Here is an 18,965-nt window from a genome sequence, read left to right on the forward strand (position 1 = left end):
AGAGAGAAGGGGAGAAGGCTGTGGGATGACAAAGTAATCATTCCAAGTATTTTTTTCCTATCATGAGAGAAAAATATAACATTTATTGAGTTTCTAATATATTTTATACACTGTGCTATGGGCTTTATGTATATTCTTTTATGTTATCATGACAAGAAGCATATTTAACAAATAAGGGATCTGAGGTTTGGAGAAGTTAAATTACTTACCTGAATTAGTCACTTACAAGACGGTAGAGACAGTACTCCATTGATTAAACATGCTATTATCAGAGAAAATCCATTTGATTAAAAAGTTACATTATCTCAAAAACTTGGCTGTTCTTTGGTATTTATTGTAATAGCATCTGACATTTACAAAAGCAAAAAAAACAGAACAGAAAACTTCTTTTATCATGACATTCAAATTAGCCACAAATACATTATGTGGTAACATGAAGTCTGGAAAATATTTGTTAAATATTATTTCACGATATAAAGCTGCATATATGGGACAAGAATCCCAAGCCCTGAAATGACATGGGGGGAAAAACTGTTTTTACGATTGTTCCTAACATGATGCTTAAATAATTGTTTAAACTGAAATGTCAGATCATTGTAGTTTGGCTCACTCTCTTTCTTAAATCCTTTCAGTTCTGTACTCACTAGCCAATTGTATTGCTTTAAACAAAAATAGTAAGGGATGACATTAGCATCATGGCAGGCTGAATTGTCTCCTTTCTCTCTCCCCTCTAAGTTACAAACCAGTCAGACAACCATTGACCAACAAAGGACTCCATGCACAGCACACCTGACAGATTCCTGCATCTATAAATCTGAAGGTGGGTGGACTGGACCTCCCGGAGGCAGTGGAACTAGGGAAGCAGTCCCCTCCTCCACCCCCAGGGTGGCAATCCAAAACTCAAATTCTCACACTAGCATATGCACCAGTGAACAGAGGCTGCAGGGGCGGACACAGCACTTTTAGCTTAGCCCCTTTCCACACCAGACATGGCACGTGGCACACCTGTCCTGAGGATTCTGGACACAGAGCAGAGCCAGTGACCTGCTCTCCCAACAGTGGTGCTAGTCTTTCCAGCAGTGGGGAAAGCATTCAAAACATAGATTTCCCCAGCTGAGGCAGAGTGCCCTGACCTGAGATTTCAAATCACAGCAGCCTGTGCCAGTGACCACAGTCTGCATGAGCAGCAACAACACTCACTTGTAGCTTAGCCTCTAGGCCCCCACCCCATCCGCACAAGTGGTGGCAGCTAGTGAACTCATCATGAGGCTTCAGGACACAGAATGGTGCCAGCAACCCAGCACCCTCTCACTCTGCTGGCAGTGATGCCAGTCTTTACAGAATGGGGGACAGCATCCAAAACATGGATTTCCCCTGCAGGGGCTTATTGCCCTTACCTGAGGTTTCAAAAAGTACAATGGCACATGCTGGTGATCAGAGGCTGCAGGACCAGCAACAACACTTAGCCCCTGCCCCTCCCCTGGAAGCAACAGGTGGTACCTGTGACCTGAGGCTTCAGGAACCACAGCAAAACCTGTGAGCCAGCCCCCAGCGGCAGCACCTTCAACATCAGCTCTACAGTCTGCAGGGGCTGGACACAAGACCCTGAGCCCCTGGGAGTGGCAGCAATACCTGTGAATCCAGCACCACCGGTAGTGTAGATGGTGCATGGGGCAGCAGCACTTGAGTCCATAGAGAGCCTGTGGAGAGCCAGGGGGGAACATGAGACCCAGGTGATCTCTAAGGCAAGAGAGGTACCTGCAACCTGTTGACTCGCAGAGGTACTTTCAGCCTGGTGACCCCAGTGGTAACACCCGTGACTGCAGTGATTTCATAGGCAGCAAGGCACCGGCAACCTCAAAGTCACAAGCAGCAGAAAAAGGGCACTGATGACACCTCTGGCAGAGGCAGTGGAGGGTGGAAAGTGCAGCCTCTCATATACAACCAGAAGCAGCTCAGAATCAAAGTAACCAAAGCCTTACCCAAATAAGAAAGGTGTTTACTATAAAAAATGAACTGGTAGAGGATCAATTCATGGAGCACTGTGAGGAACTTTAGTAACATGGCAGAACTGAAAGAAAATTACAACTCTCCAGAAACCAAACTTGAAGTCACAGAAGATTGTGATCTAGCTGACAGAGAATTCAAAATAGCTATCGTGAAGAAACTTAACAAGTTACAAGAAAACTCAGAAAGAAAGTTCAGTGAGCTCAGGAATAAAATTAATAAACAAAAGAGGTACTTCACCAAAGAGACTGAAACTCTAAAAAGAAAAAACCAAACAGAAATTCTGGAGATTAAGAACACAATTAGTGAGATAAAAATAAAGTAGAAAGCATTGCAAATAGAGCAGACCATATGTAAGAGAAAATTAGTGAGCTTGAAGATAGAAGTCTAGAAATGATTCAGGTTGAATTGGAGAGAGAACTGAGATTTTTTAAAAGATGAAGAAATTCTACAAGAAACATCCAACTCAAGTAGGAAAACAACATAAGGATAATAGGTATCCCAGAAAGAAAAGAGAGGGAGAAAGGAGCAGAGAGTTTATTCAAAGAAATAATAGCTGAGAGCTTCCTAAACCTGAGGAAGGAACTAGATATACAAGTACACAAAGTTAATAGAACTCCTAATTATCCCAATGCAAAAAGACCTTCTCCAAGGCATATTATTTTAAAAGTGTCAAAAGTCAATGACAAAGAAAGAATATTAAGGGCAACCAGAGAGAAGAAAATAACATACAAAGGAACCCCCATCAGGCTATCAGAGAAGATTTCTCAGTGAAACTCTATAGGCTAGGAGAAAGAGGAATGATATATTCAAAATATTGAAAGACAAAAACTATCAGCCAAGAATACTCTATCCAGCAAAGTTATCCTTCAGATGTGAAGGAAAAAATAGAAGTTTTCCCAGACAAACAAAAGCTGAGGGAGTTCATCATCACTAGACCTCCCTTACAAGAAATCTTGAAAGCAGACCTCCTACCTGAAACAAAGAGGCAAAGGTTTATAAGCTTTGAGCAAGGTGACAAATAGACAGACAGAATCAGAAAATTGCAACTCTATATCAGAATAGGTTAGTAAACACTAAATTATAACATAAAGGATAAAGGGAAAGAAAGCATTACAAATCACTATAACCTCTTCAATTTGGTCACAAACTCACAATACATTAAAATAAAGATAATTTGTGACAACAAAAACATAGAAGGGGAAGAGGAAAAAGACAGCACCTTCACAGGCTAATGGAGATAAGATGCTATATGCAAAAAAAAAGGACTACCTCATTTATGAGATCTTTTATGCAAACGTCATGGTAACCACAAAACAAAAAATGAGACAGAGTCACAAATCACAAACAAAGAGAAAACCAAGAAAAACATCACAGAAAACAACCAAACTGAGATGGCAGACAGAAATACAAAGCAAAAGAATCAAAGGAAATTTAGAACAAGGAGAAAACAAAAGATAAAATAGAAGTATTAAGCCCTCACATATCAATAATCACTGTAAATGTAGACGGATTGAGTTCACCAATCAAAAGACATAGAGTGGCTGGATGGATTTAAAAACAAGACCCAACAATATACTGCCTCCATGAGACTCATCTCTGTTTTAAAGACAAACATAGGCTCAGAGTGAAAGGATGGAATATCCCTTCCAAGCAAATGGCAACCAAAAGAAAACAGGTGTAGCCATATTTTTATATCAGACAAAATAGACTTCAAGACAAAAAAGATACAAGAGACGAAGATGGACATTATATAATGGTAAAAGGGACATTCTACATTTTATAGGACCTTTATAGGACATAACATTTATTAATATATATGGACCTAACATAGAAGCACCAAAGTATGTAAAGCAACTATTAATGGGCCTAAAGGGAGAAATTGACAGCAACACAATAATAGTAGGAGACTTAATACCCCACTTACACCAATAGATAGATCATCTAGGCAGACAGTTAGCAAAGAAACAGTGGCCTTAAATGAAACACCAGACCAGATGGGCTTAATGGATATATACAGAACATTCCATACAAAAGCAGCAGAATACACATTCTTCTCAAGTCCACGTGGAACATTCTCAATGATAGACCATACATTGGGAAACAAAACAAGCCTCAATAAATTTAAGGAGATTGAAATCATATCAAGCATCTTTTCCAACCACAATGGTATGAAATTAGAAGTCAACTACAAGAAGAAAGCTGGAAAAGCCACAACTATGTGTAAACTAATAACATACTATTGAACAACTATTGGATCAATGAAGAAATCAAAGGAGAAATTTAAAAAATCCCCAGAGACAAATGAAAATGAAGACACAACATACCAAAACTTATAGAATGCAGCAAAAGCAGTACCAAGAGGGACATTTATAGCGATATAGGCCTACCTCAGAAAAACAAGAAAAATCTCAAATAAACAATCTAACACTATACCTAAAAGAACTGGAAAAAGAAGAATAAACAAAGCCCAAAATCAGTAGATGGAAGGAAATAATAAAAATCAGAGCAGAAATAAATGGAATAGAGACTTAAAAAACAATAGAAAAGACCAATAAAACTAAGAGCTGGTTCTTGAAAAGATAAACAACTTGACAAACCCTTAACCAGGTTCACTAAGAGAAAAAGAGAGAAGGCTCAAATAAAGAAAATCAGAAATGAGACAGAGAAGCTACAACAGATACCACAGAAATAGAAAGGATTATAAGAGAATACCATGAACAGCTATATGCCAACAAATTGATAACCTAGAAGAAACGGAGAAATTCTGAGAATCATACAATCTTCCAAAACTGAATCAAGAAGAAATAGAGAATATGAATAGATTCATTACTAGTAAGGATATTGAATCAGTAATCAAAAACCTTACAAAAAGACAAAAAGTCCAGGACCAGGTGTCTTCTCTGGTGAATTCTACCAAACCTTCAAAGAAGATTTAATATCTATCCTTCTCAAACTCTTCCAAAAAATTATTTTACAAGGCCAACATTACCCTGATACTAAAACCAGACAAGGACAACACACAATTACAGGCCAATATTGCTGACGAACATAGATGCAAAAATCCTCAGTGAAATAATTAGCAAACCGAATACAACTATGCATTAAAAGGATCACATGCCATGATGAAGTGGGATTTATTCCAGGGACACAGGGATGGTTCAGTATCCACAAATCAATCAGTGTGATAGATCTCATTAACAAAATGAGAAATAAAAATCACATGACCATCTCAATAGATGCAGAGAAAGCACTGAACAAGATTCAACATCCATTATGATAAAAACTCTCAATAAAATAGGTATAGAAGGAAAGTACCTTTATATGACAGACCCACAGCCAACATCATACTCAACAGAGAAAAACTGAAAGCTATTCCTCTAAGAATAGGAACAAGACAAGGGTGCCCACTCTCACCACCCTTATTTAGCATAGTTTTGGAAGCCCTAGCCAGAGCAAGTAGGCAAGAAAAAGAAATAGAAGGGATCCAAACTGGAAAGGAAGAAATAAAACTGTCACTATTTGCAGATGACATGTTTTTATACATAGAAAACCCTAAAGAATCCACAAAAAAACTATTAGAAATAATTAACAAATACAGTAAATTTGAAGGGTACAAAACTCAACATACAAAAATCTATTGCATTTTTATACACTAACAATGAACTAGCAGAAGGAGAACTCAAGAATACAATCCCATTTACAACTTCAATTAAAAGAATAAAATATCTAGGAATAAATTTAATCAAGGAGGTGAAAGACCTATACAATGATAACTAGAAGACATTATTGAAAGAAATTGAAGAAGACATAAAGAAATGGAAAGATTCTCTATGCTCATGGATTGGAAGAATAAACATAGTTAAAATGTCCATATTAACTAAAGAAACTACAGATTCAATGCACTCCCAATGACATTTTTCATGGAAATAGAACAAAGAATCCTAAAATTTACATGGAACATCAAAAAACTCTGAATAGTCAAAGAAATCTTGAGATAAAAGAACAAAGCTGAAGGTATCACTGTCCCTGATTTCAAAATACACTTCAAATCCATAGTAATCAAAACAGCACAGTACCAGCACAAAAAAAGACAGACAGATCAATGGAACAGAACTGAGAGCCCAGAAATAAAACCATACATAGATGGACAGCTAATCTTTGACAAAGGAGCCAAGAACTCACAATGGAGAAAGGAAAGTCTCTTCAATAAATGGTGTTAGAAAAACCGAACAGCCACATGCAAAAGAATGAACCTAGACCATTATCTTACACCATACACAAAAATTAGCACAAAATGGGGGCTGGCCCCGTGGCCGAGTGGTTGAGTTCGCGCGCTCCGCTGCAGGCAGCCCAGTGTTTCATTGGTTCGAATCCTGGGCGTGGACACGGCACTGCTCATCAGACCACGTTGAGGCAGCGTCCCACATGCCACAATTAGAAGAACCCACAACGAAGAATACACAACTATGTACCGGGGGGCTTTGGGGAGAAAAAGGAAATAATAAAATCTTAAAAAAAAAAAAAAAATTAACACAAAATGGATTAAAGACTTGAATGTAAGACCTGAAATCATAAAACTCCTAGAAGAAAACATAAGCAGTACACTCTTTGACAGTGGTCTTGGTCATAGCAATATCTTTTTAATACCATGTCTCCTCAGACAAGGGAAACAAAAGAAAAAAATTTGACTACATCAAACTAGAAAGCTTCTGCATGGCAAAGGAAACCATCAACAAAATGAAAAGACAACCCACCAACTGGGAGAAAATATTTGCAAACTATATATCCAATAAGTGGTTAATTTCTAAAATATATAAAGAATTCATACAAATCAACAACAAAAAATGAACAATTTAATCCAAAAATAGGCAAAGGATATGACCAGACATTTTTCCAAAGAAGATATACAGATGGCCCACAGGCACATGAAAAGATGTTCAACATCACTAATTATTAGGAAAATGCAAATCAAAACTACAATGAGATATCACCTCACACTCATCAGAATGGCTATTATTAAAAAAGACAAGAAATAACAAGTTTTGGAGAGGATGTGGAGAAAATAGAACCCTCATACACTACTAGTGGGAATGCAAACTGAAGCAGCCACTATGGAAAACAGTATGGAGAATCCTCAAAGAGTTAAAAATAGAAATACTATATGATCCAGCTATTCCACTTCTGACTATTCATCCAAAGAACAGGAAAACACTAATTCGAAAAGATATATGCACCCCATGTTCATTGTAGCATTATTCACAATAGCCAAGACTTGGAAGCAACCCAAGTGAATGGACAAAGAAGATGTGGTCTATATATAGAATGGAATACTCCTCAGCCATAAACAGGACAAAATTGTGCCATTTGTGACAATCTAGATGGACCTTGAGGGTATTATGCTAAGCAAAATAAATTGGAAAGAGAAAGATAAATACGGTATGACTTCACCCATATGTGGAAAATAAACAAATAAACAAACATATAGATAAAGAAAACAGATTGGTGGTTATCAGAGGAGAAGGAGTTGCAGGGAGGACAAAAGGGTAAAGGGGCACATATCTATGGAAACTGGACTTTTTGATGGTGAGTATGACACAGTATATACAGAAGGCAAAGTATAATGATATATACCTGAAATTTATACAATGTTAAAAACCAATGTGACCTCAATTAAAAAAGCAGTACAAATCCATTCTCCATGTTTATATGAAATTTAATTTCTTCTGTTCCTACCACCACATTTCCAAATGTCTCAACCACAGAATGGAGGCAGTGCCTCCGTGAGCTTTCCTATCAAGAGAAATGGCTTTATAAATGGAGTTCATCTAAACCAAGTTGATAATTTGTTAACATTAGTGCAGTCATCCTTTCTTATGTGGTTCCTAAGGTTTGTTCTGGATTCTGACCCATGGTCACAACCATTGTTCATGTGTTACTCTAGCCATCTGGTTGTAGGAGATAAGCTTTGTCCCAGAATCATTTCAATGCCACAAACACTGGTGGAATACCTTCTATGTGTCAGGCACCGTGCTAGACACTTGGGTTGGAGAGATGAACAAGAAGCAGACCCTCTTCTCAAGGAGCTCACAGTCCCTGAGTAGGAAAAAAAATCATTCTGACCCCCTGTGATACGTGTAACAATAGAAAGTGGTCCAGAAAAATTTGGGATCATGGCAGATGGTCTTGAGACTGAGGAATCTTAAAAGAGGAAAGCAGATTATGAGATTAACAGCAGAGGAAGGGTCTTGTTGATCTGCAGGAAAAAAGGCTTAAATATCCACCTTTAGGGACGACTTAGCTCTTATTGCCTGCAGAAGCCTATCTGGGAAAATTTCAAAACTTCTAAATGAGATTTAGGATTAATTTAATCATAACTTGAAGCAGCAGCAACAGAGGAAATATTTTAATTTGTAAAATTTTCCTCTAGACATTGATTTGGTGAGAGTGTGAAAAATCAGACAGACTTTCAACTTATAAAAGGAACAGCCCTTTGTATGTGTTATTTTAATCGTGTAATTTGGCATGCATACCTGAGATACCAGATGGACCTTACAGGAGAGAGCAAGCCTCATGGATACAGTCTTTCCTTCTTCTTTCCAAATAATAGCTTCCAAATAAATATTAATAAATTCTAAGAAGACCATTTAGCCATCAACAAGATCCCCTTTCTCTTGCCCTTGGTTAGAGAACCTTTAAGTGAACACATTCATTTTCTTCAGCTTTTAGGAAGCAGCCACATCTCTTTAGGGACTTCAGGTTCAGCTTTCTAATTATGTGTGTGCCTCAAGGTTTTCCTTTCAATGGGATGGAGTTGGACTGTTTTCCAAAGGAGGAAACCAAGAGACAGAGGAGAACAAGGAGGGAATGTAATAGAAAAGGCTCCAAATCATGAAATTGTTCTGAGTTGAGGCCAGCCTCTGGAGTGAGGTTCCCTGAGCCTGAATCCACCTTTATCATTTATTGCTTAATTGATCTTGTGCCATTTACTTACTGAAGGCCTCCTTTTCCCATCTGAGTCGTCCTAATCAAAAAACCTGCCTATGGAGTTGTCTAAAACCAGTATTAGAACTTAGTACAATACTTGGCATAAAGTGCATAATATGTATTAATTTTTTCTTCTATTATTTCCAAAAAGCTTAATGTTCAAATTGAGTGTCTTTGGTTGAAAAAAATCTCTCTTTATAAGGTAGAGGGATTGACGATTGCTCAAGTCCCTTCATCCTTCCCCTTAGAGAGTCTAGGTCCCTTCCCCTGCCTCCAATACCCTTGTTTACATCTTCTGTAATGGTTCATTCTTTAATGATTATTTTATTTTCTGTTTAATGTGGATTCATTTAGAAAACATAGGTTTTGATATGCGAGGTGGGGTAGGGCATCATTTTTCTCAGGTTAAAGTACTGAAAATGGCCAAGGAAAAAAACCCAAAACTTTCCTAGAATCTTTGTAGATTGATGCAGGGCACCAAGCTATTTATCAGAGGCAGGGTTTACATATGTAAATTTTCAAGGGTAAAAATATTCCTAGAGCAGAATATATGGTTTAAGCAAAAGTGTAGAGTCATAGTTGTAAGATCTTAGGATTAGAAGTGATCTAAGAGTATCAAGTCCAATGTCTTCATTTTGCAGTCCAGAAAGCAAAAATTCAGAAAGAGTAAGTAACTTTTAAGGACACAAAGCCAGCTAACGAGTTACAGGACTCTCTCACAAGTCCTCTGATGTGCATCCGAGTGGCCTTCTGCTGCCCCTAGAACGGGCTAATAAAACTCCACATAGTCCCAGTATCCAAGAGGAAACAGAGGGCCATGGAAGGACAGGAGTTGTATTTCCAAGGCTATGGCCCAGAATAGAGACTTCTGAAACAGTGGGGAAGTTGTGGCTGGTCTACTGTACCCCTATCCCGAATGGTTCTGGGATGGCTGTAAATCAGAAATTTACTGTAAATTGGGTTTGGTCACTCAAATCTGTTCACACTGACTAGTCCAAGAGTACAGGACCCCTTCAGGACCAATTAAATTTGGGACAGACTGCTTCTCTTTCCTCAATAACATGAGCAACAATGATGCTTGCTTAGGGGGCTGCCTACAGCCAACTTTTCCATCACACAGAGAGAGTCCCTCCATAGCAGGAGAGAATGAAACCAATAGGTTTAAATAACTGAAACCAAAACAATAATAAGCAGAGCTAGAAGATGGTGACACTATATCTGATAACACAGTTTGGGCACCTGGATCTCACCATGCTGGAAGCCCATCTGACACGGACTTCCTGGCCACATGAGCCAATAAATTATCTTTCAGCTTAACTTGGTCTAAGATAGGTTATTTATATTTCCAACAGAAATATGCAAATATTTATGTCTGTTTCATCACGATGTTACCGAACCTGAAGTGAGTCCGCTCACCCATTACGCAGCAAGCCAATCTCTGACACCGGGTGTGGTGGAAGAAAGTAGGAATTTTATTTTTGCACAGCACTGAGCAAGGAGAGAGGGCAGCTAACGCTGAAATCCCAAACTCCCCGAAAAGCTAAAAGGAAGGGTTTTTATTTGGGATTTTAAGTAGGGGAGGGGGAGCATATGGCCTTGCTGGTTGGAGCTTTCCCACCAGCCTGTCTTTGGCCTTGAGACTACTTGCAGAGAGGAGGGAGCTCGTGACCTTGCTGGTCAGCAGCTTTCCCACAAGCCGGTATCTCTTTGCGGGAGGAGATAGTCCAGGTGCTTGTCCTTGACGGTGTCTGTCTCCACCGAGGATAGTGGATTCTGGAGCCAGGAAGCCAGAGAGTAAGCAGGGAATGAGTGTTTTGTTTTTAACCCCATATATGCTGGGTTTAACGTGGGGAAACTGATATCAGGGTCGATATCAACTATATATGTAAATATCTGAATCCAACACCAAATTACAAATGTCTTAATGTCAAAACCATGAATTTTACATAGGAAAGGCTTACATCAGAGGAAAATGGAACTGGTAGTCAGTAAATTTCATAGTCATATAAAAAGAAGAATTATAAAATGATACATTTTACAAATGTATAAATGTATATTTGTTTGCCCATCCTTTGATGTATTAGACCTTATTTTTGAAAAAGCTCTAATGATTCGTTGGTTGTTCTTGGATAAACCACACCCAAGATATATCTTCTATGATTTCCAGTCTCCATTTCCTTAAAAATAAAGCAAGAACTGAAAAGCAATTACAAAGCTGAGTACAAAATTCTTCTGAACCTTTGAAGTTTTTCCCCCATTTTTAAAAGTTGATTTACACTTACTTGGTTTGTCAGCACTTTTTTTAGTGACTGACCTTTATTAGTCTTTTCAGAATATTCAGTTTAGGTTTTATACAAATAACTCTTTCTTTGCACACTCACATTTCATTGGTTACATGATTATCTAATTATAATAAAAGTAAAACTGATATAATTAAACTTGGGAACAAACAAAACTGACTCTTTGGAAGCACAAAACTCAAACTGTGAGAGCAGAAAGGCACAGGCACAATAGAAAGTCATCTACCATTCAGGAGTACAGAATGCCAAGAGCATCTGACACGTGCTTTACAGGGGACAGGGAGAGCATTGGTTAATCCATCACGATGGTTAAGCAGAGGTTACTTAAGAGAGCGTTTAGGGCACATCCTTTTATTTCTCATGCTTAGCACAGTACCAGGAGCATGTGAGGAGCTCAATAAATGTTTGTTGAATGAAATAATCATTTATACAAATATTTTAGAGTTCCTACTCTGGGCAAAACTTTGTACTAATCATGGAGTGGAAAGCAAAGAAGCGTAAATTGTCTTTCCTGCATTCATTGAACTTAAGTGTAGCAAATGAGTGTTTTAAGAATTGCATTTAGCTGCCAGTAACAAAATAGAAATAACAGTGTTTAAATAAATTAAGTGTGTATTCTCTCACATAATTCGAGGCCCCAGAGTGTAGCAGTCCAGGACTAGTATGGTCATTCTATGAAACTGTCAGAAACCAAGCCGCCTTCTACCTTTCTGCTGTATTATCCCAGACTATGCTTTCCACCTCCAAAGCCACCTCATGGATCAAGTCTGCTGCTAGAGCTCCAACCATCAGAACCAAATACCAGATTGCAGAGAGGAGAAAGCTGAATTAAAGGGGCACGTTTGCCAGTGAGTTAACACCTTTTCAAAATCTTACTCTACCTTCATGCAACTTTTTTGTTTGCATGTCATTGGCAAGAATTTAATTCCATGGCCACACTTAGCTGAAAAACATCTGGGAAATGTGTTCTTTTAACCAGAATCATTGGCACCAAAATAAAACTTGGATTCCAGTATTAAGGAAAAGAAGCAAATGGATATTGAGTGCCACCAACACTTCTGTTACACAGAGATACTACTTAAATTATGTGAAACTCCAAATTCTTCATGAGGACCCCAGACTAACAGATATGAAGTCATTTTAAAATAATTAAATGCTAAGTTAGTGCAGAGAAAATTTAATAGGGAAGAACATTGCCCCTTAACATGAAGCAGAGAATTGAATGGGCATAGAATAATGAAAGATTCCTTAAAATCCCATTATTATTTTTTGCCAATTAATTTTTTTTATTTTTAAAAAATTTTTTATTTTTTTAATTGCAGTAACATTGGATTATAGCATTATATAGCTTTCAGATGTACATTGTAATATATTTCGAATTCTGGGTAGATTACATCATGTTCACCACCCAAAAACTAATTATAGTCCATCCCCTCACGTGTGAGCCTAATCACCCCTTTTGCCCTCCCCCACTTCCCCTATGGTAACCCCCAATCCAATCTCCATTGCTATGTGTTTGTTTGCCATTGTTTTTATCTTCCACTTATGAGTGAGATCATACAGTATTTGACTTTCTCCCTCTGAGTAATTTCACTCAGCATAACATCCTCAAGGACCATCCATGTTGTCACAAACGGCCGGATTTCATCATTTCTTATGGCTGAGTAGTATTCCATTGTGTATAAATACCACATCTTCTTTATCCATTCGTCCTTTGATGGTCACCTAGGTTGCTTCCAAGTCTTGGCTATTGTGTATAATGCTGCAATGAACATAAGGGTGCATGTATCTTTATGCCTTTGTGTTTTTAAGTTCTTTGGATAAATACCCAGCAACAGGATAGCTGGATCATATGGTAGAGCTATTCTTAATTTTCTGAGGATACTCCATACTGCTTTCCATAGTGGCTGCACCAGTTTGCACTCTCACCAGCAGTGTACAAGGCTTCCCTTCTCTCCAGATCCTCTCCGACATTTGCTGTTTCCTGTCTTGTTAATTATGGCCATTCTGACCAGAGTGAGGTGATACCTCATTGTACTTTTGATTTGTGTTTCCCTGATGGCTAATGATGTTGAGCATTTTTTCATATGCCTGTTGGCCATCCGAATATCTTCTTTGGAGAAATCTCTGTTCAGATCTTTTGCCCACTTTTTAATTGGGTTGTTGGTTTTTTGTTGTTGAGCTGTATGAGTTCTTTGTATATTTTTGGTATTAACCACTTATCTGATATATTCAGCCACATGTGAAAGAATGAAAGTAGAGCATTACCTTACATCATGCACAAAAATCAACTCAAAATGGATTAAAGACTTGAATGTAGGACCCGTAACCATGAAACTTCTAGAAGAAAACATAGGCAGTACATTCTTTGACATCAGTCTTAGCACCATATTTTCAAGTACCATGTCTGACCGGACAAGGGAAACAAAAGAAAAAATGAACAAATGGGACTACATCAAACTAAAAAGCTTCTGCACAGCAAAGGAAACCATCAACAAAATGAAAAGACAACCTAACAATTGGGAGAAGATAGTTTCAAACCATATAAAACCCCAATATTGCCTTATGTATTTCAAAAGCATCTTCACTGGTATAGAGCTTTCATGTAGGTTTCAACCAAAATTTTAAAAGTTGAAAAGCCACCTTCATCTGAAAGGCAAGGCACAAATGGTTTGGATGAAAAGATGCCCCGTGTCCTGACATGTTTCTCAAGCATGACTGTAACAGCATCCTCTCAAAGTGAGAATTTCTGGCTCTAGCCATACCACATGCATGGCCCAGAGAACAGAATTCCAAACCTTCTAAATAAATTGGAGCCTCCAGGAGCGATAAGCACTATGTTTGAATTGCTGCCTTCCTCCCTTTGACAGCCCTTCTCCTTGTTAATAAGCATTTTTTGATTCTTAACCTCGTGACAAGCCTTGTTTCTCAGATCACTAATTATTATCCCCTCTCTGCGGTGACATGTTCAACAAACAGCTCCATTTCGGATCCTGAAAAACTTGTGAAAATGAAACAACACCAGATTTTCTCACTGACATCATCCTGCTTCTAGTGACAGATCTGAAATGCCTGTGCATGTTAAATTTGGTGTTAAAAAAACTTTAGTTGGTGTTCAAACTGTCAGAAATGCTGTGGAGGGCTCTGACTTGTAAGACGTGGTTTCTTGTTTTGACAATTCTGGTTTTTCCTCCTTTTAAAACCTGCAGGGTTTTTAAAACATGGATGATGTTAGAGCAAAAGATTTTTCATCTTTCCTTTGGATCAACAATTCTTATCCTTTGGGGTACTCTCCTTTTGCTGTATTCTGAGACACACCTTCCCTTTCACCTTCTGAAGACATTACATGGCAGGAATTTATTGTTTCAATTTCAATTAATTTTGTTTTGACAATCTCTTGACACTGCTTTATGGCTGGAGACACCTGGGGCGTGGCAAAAACAGGAGTGTTAATTACTGTTCTCTATGTTCAAAGAAAAGGGAGCTGCCCCTTGATGAGAAGACCCAGATAGAAAAGAGTAGAAGGTGGTATTTTGAGATGGCAAATACTCCAAAAGGTGCCCAAATTGGTTATTAACTCTGCCTTCCTAAGTGGAAAATTTGGAAGAAAAAATTGTAGCTGATGGAGAATGATGTTTACTCAAGGGAATTACTGCTTATTTTTCTCCATTTAAAGAATAATTTACTTCCTCTTTCATGACAAAAATAAAAGAAAGAAACAAGTTGTCCAAATTTTTTAAATTTTTGGTGGAGGATGACAGGAGGATGTTCATATCTACAATCTTGAGGCTGCATGGTGTAGGAAAGTGGTTTTCAAATGTTCCCTTGGACCCACTAAGCTAAGCAGAATATGTTAGGAGCTTTAAGGGAGAGGCCACCATCCTGGCTTGAACCAGAGAGGGGAAAAAATACACACACGCACACACACACACACAGAAAGAAAACTATGAGCTGAGAAACTTCAATTTTATTACTCATTCTGCCATTAATGAGCTCTAGAATTTTGGGCCGTGTTTGTCTGTCAAATGAGAAGGCTAGCTGATCACAAAGTCCCTTTGAGTCCTAAATTTTATGCTTTGGTGACTCTTAGAGTCTCAGGTACCTCTGGAGAAGAGGAAAGGAACAGGCTTTTGAATTCCAAGTATTATAATGATGTTGGAAAAAAAAACAGGTAGTCCTTCACTATCTAATAGTTCTCTGAAATACAGTTAAAGATCAAGTGGGCAGGGGCTGGCCCCGTGGCCGAGTGGTTAAGTTTGCGCGCTCCGCTGCAGGCGGCCCAGTGTTTCGTCGGTTCGAATCCTGGGCGCGGACATGGCACTGCTCGTCAGACCACGCTGAGGCAGCGTCCCACATGCCACAACTAGAGGAACCCACAATGAAGAATACACAACTATGTACCGGGGGGCTTTGGGGAGAAAAAGGAAAAAATAAAATCTTTAAAAAAAAAAAAAAAAAAAAAAAAAAGATCAAGTGGGCAAAGGCAGAAAACTAGGTTACATGAATTTTAGTCTGCCTCTACCTGAAGTAAAATCTCTTTCTTTAAACTTTGGGGATAGATTTGCTCTGCCTATTTAGCTTTGTATGGAGAAGAGATATTCATTTCTGTGTCCCACATGGGATCTGGCTGGAGACAAGAATAGAAAAGAGATCACCTGAGAGCTCATTCAGCAAAATGCTCCCTGCTTCCAGGTTCTGGAAGAGGTCTGGTCAATATTTACATCCCAGTGGCCCTTGAGCCAGAGACATAGGTACAGGAAACTGTTCTGTAGAGATCGGTGACCTTCCAACTATAACAAAGCAAAGGAGTTATGCAGATCTTTTCCCTTGACTGGGCCCTTGCAGAGTGCAGCTACCTCTAGTGCAGTTACATTCATTTCTTTATCCATCAATTCATTCCACCAACGTGTATTGAGCATTTAGTAACTGTCAGGCTCTGTGACAGACACTGGGGAAATTCAAAGATGAAGAAGGAATCATGAAGCACCCACACTTTATACTTGGAGGCATACTCACAAGCAGAATAACATGTCGAGTTCATGGATGGGATGTGTATGGTTTGCTCTAGTTGCACAGAGGAAAGGCTCATAATCTAGCTTGCAGTAAGTCATGGAAAGCTTCCTGAAAGAGCTGATACTTAAAGAGAATCTTAAAGTGAGTAAAAACTTACTCATTGAAAGGGCCTCAGAAAATTGGGGGCAATCTTTGCCTGGGCAGAGAAAAATTATGCAGGTGAGAAACTGCACAGGCAGGCATGAGGACAGCAGAAGTACTGTTACTCGTGAAGATCCTACCAGTGATTAATTCCCTGCCTCCTCTCTGTGAGCCACAGTGAAGTTAAGATGGATGTGGTGAGTAGCAGTGGGTGCCCTGGAGGATTGCTTGCACTTGAACAAAGAAGAAAGCAGCTCATCTTTTTTTTTTCTTTATCTGAGAAGTGCAAATGGGTAGTCAAACACATTTCTGAGCTCTGTCACAAGCTTTACCTTTACCAATTCTATATCTGACACTCTTTTTCTTAAATTCTAATCATCTGTGGTCTTTCCGGTTTGACACAGAATAATGGTGGTCTCCTAAATCTGATCCTTTTCACGTATTCCCCCAAAACACATCTGGATAAATAAGAGCAGCAAATTAAACCACCCATAATCTATGCTTTCTGCATATGTAAGGAACAGAAAGTATAATACTATGAGCTTTACATTGTAAAGTAGGAATTTTTTTTAAAAATTCAGTTTTGGGGAAGACTTAGGAAGAGATATTAAAGAGATCAAGGGAAAAAGTAAAGAGGAGCAGGGACCACAGGGAAGAAAGAATACAAATAGAATTGCCCCAGAGTAATTCCCACCACAGAAGCTCCTCTCTCACTTGGAACGCCCCACCATGAGTCTGAAAACACTGAGAACAAATTTAAAATCTCTTAGATCAGAGTGCTGACTATAAGGACTTGCTCCCTGGGTACTTGATGATGAAGGGAAGTGGGAAATAAGAGCAAGAAACACAGTTCCTCTGTGTGTGTGTGTGCGCACATTTGTATGAGAGAGAGAGAATAACACAGCAGAATAAATATAAATCCTCTCCACATAAAAATATCAAAATTGATTAGAGAAACTATACCATGCCAACAGAAGAGGGTAAGTCTTGAACTAAGGAACTTAGTGAGCCTCTCAAAATGTTCATTTTTGTGTATACAACTGCCATTGCTGGTCTGGGAAATTAGACATTCAAAATTAACAGGGAAAGTAGCTGATATCCCTACAAAGTTATACCAAAAAGAAACAAAATGAGAATCAAAATGTATCAATGTTGAAAAAGCTCCTCAAAATGTCGACCATGAAGTAGAAGAAAAGTGTTAACAGAATATGTTCACCTGAATTAAATGCCTGAAAATAAGAATTTTCAGATGTGAAATAAATACTTGAAATCAGAAATAATGAAAAACTCATAACAAATACAAACAAAAAACCCAGGAAGATGTAAAATGACTGAACTCAGGAAAAAAATAATAGAAAAGGGCAAACTCATCTTAGAAGTGAAAACAACATTACAAATTACCCGAGGAAGAAAATATTGAATTGAAATTTAATAAGGATCATTAGACAAGTAAAAGAATGAAAATAGCCAAAAGAATGACAATAAAGTAAAGAAGTAAAAAGAATCAAGAGAAAGTATTTGGTATAGGCAAAGAAGACACAATATACATATAATTGGAGTCTCTGAAGAAGAAAAATGAAACAATGTAACAGAATAACATTTTAGATAACCCAAGAAATTTTTCCAGAAATTAAAGCAAGACTACTTCCATATATTTAAAGGGTCCACTGTATAGTGAAAACTGACCTGATCTAGATTAATTATCTCTGAAGCATATCTTGATAAAACTAGACTTTAAAAGATAAAAGGCTTTAAAAACAAGGGCTTCATAACTTGCAGCCAAGACAAACAAACAAAAATACAATCAAATAAACAAAGAAAAACATATCATTTTACAAAGGAAAAACAATCAAATTGGCATAAGATTCCCTACAGCAACATACAAAGCTGGACTGCAGTGGAGAAACATTTTCAAAAAACTCAAGGAAAGAAAGTGTGAGTCAAGGATATCATAGTCAGTCAAGCCATCCTTCAACTATCCAGGTTATAGAAACATATTTTCAGACATGCAAGAATCAAGGGATTCTGTACATGCACCTTTATAAAGAATCTACTAGAGAATGAATTCATGCAGCCAAGAAATAAATGGGGAAACTTTTTAAAAAGGCAGAAAAGTGAGAAAGATTGGTGGGAGTCAACATACATCAGTCACAGCTCAGAAACTGAATAGTTGAACGCCAAATAAGAAAAATGAGAATGAAAAACATTTCAAACATATTAGTATATAGGTAACTACTAGAATATAAATAAAAGTCTTCCTAAGTACTAAAAGATAAAACAAAGAGTAAACACGGTCCGATAGACGTAATGTATCACTTATATCCCCCTTCACTAATTGATGAGAGAGCATAAAAACCCAGCCTGCCTTACCCCAACTCTGGATAACTTCAAAGGGCCATCTCAGCTCCAGAGCTTTCTGTGGGGTTGGCTGAGGCCTTCACTGGATCTGCATCACAGTACAATCTCTTTTTCTGACCAATCCTACTTACTTCATCTCCCTTCCACAGGTCTTGATCA

At 38.1% G+C, this 18,965-nt stretch overlaps 1 long non-coding RNA gene across 2 annotated transcripts in view; it reads right to left on the reverse strand.

The window, feature by feature from the left end:
- Positions 1 to 18,965, reverse strand: part of LOC111775099 (uncharacterized) — a 253,524-nt gene that overhangs the window by 90,345 nt on the left and 144,214 nt on the right. The window lies entirely within an intron of this gene.

Source organism: Equus caballus, chromosome 9 (assembly GCF_041296265.1).
Source record: "Equus caballus isolate H_3958 breed thoroughbred chromosome 9, TB-T2T, whole genome shotgun sequence".
NCBI classification, from domain to species: Eukaryota; Metazoa; Chordata; class Mammalia; order Perissodactyla; family Equidae; genus Equus; species Equus caballus.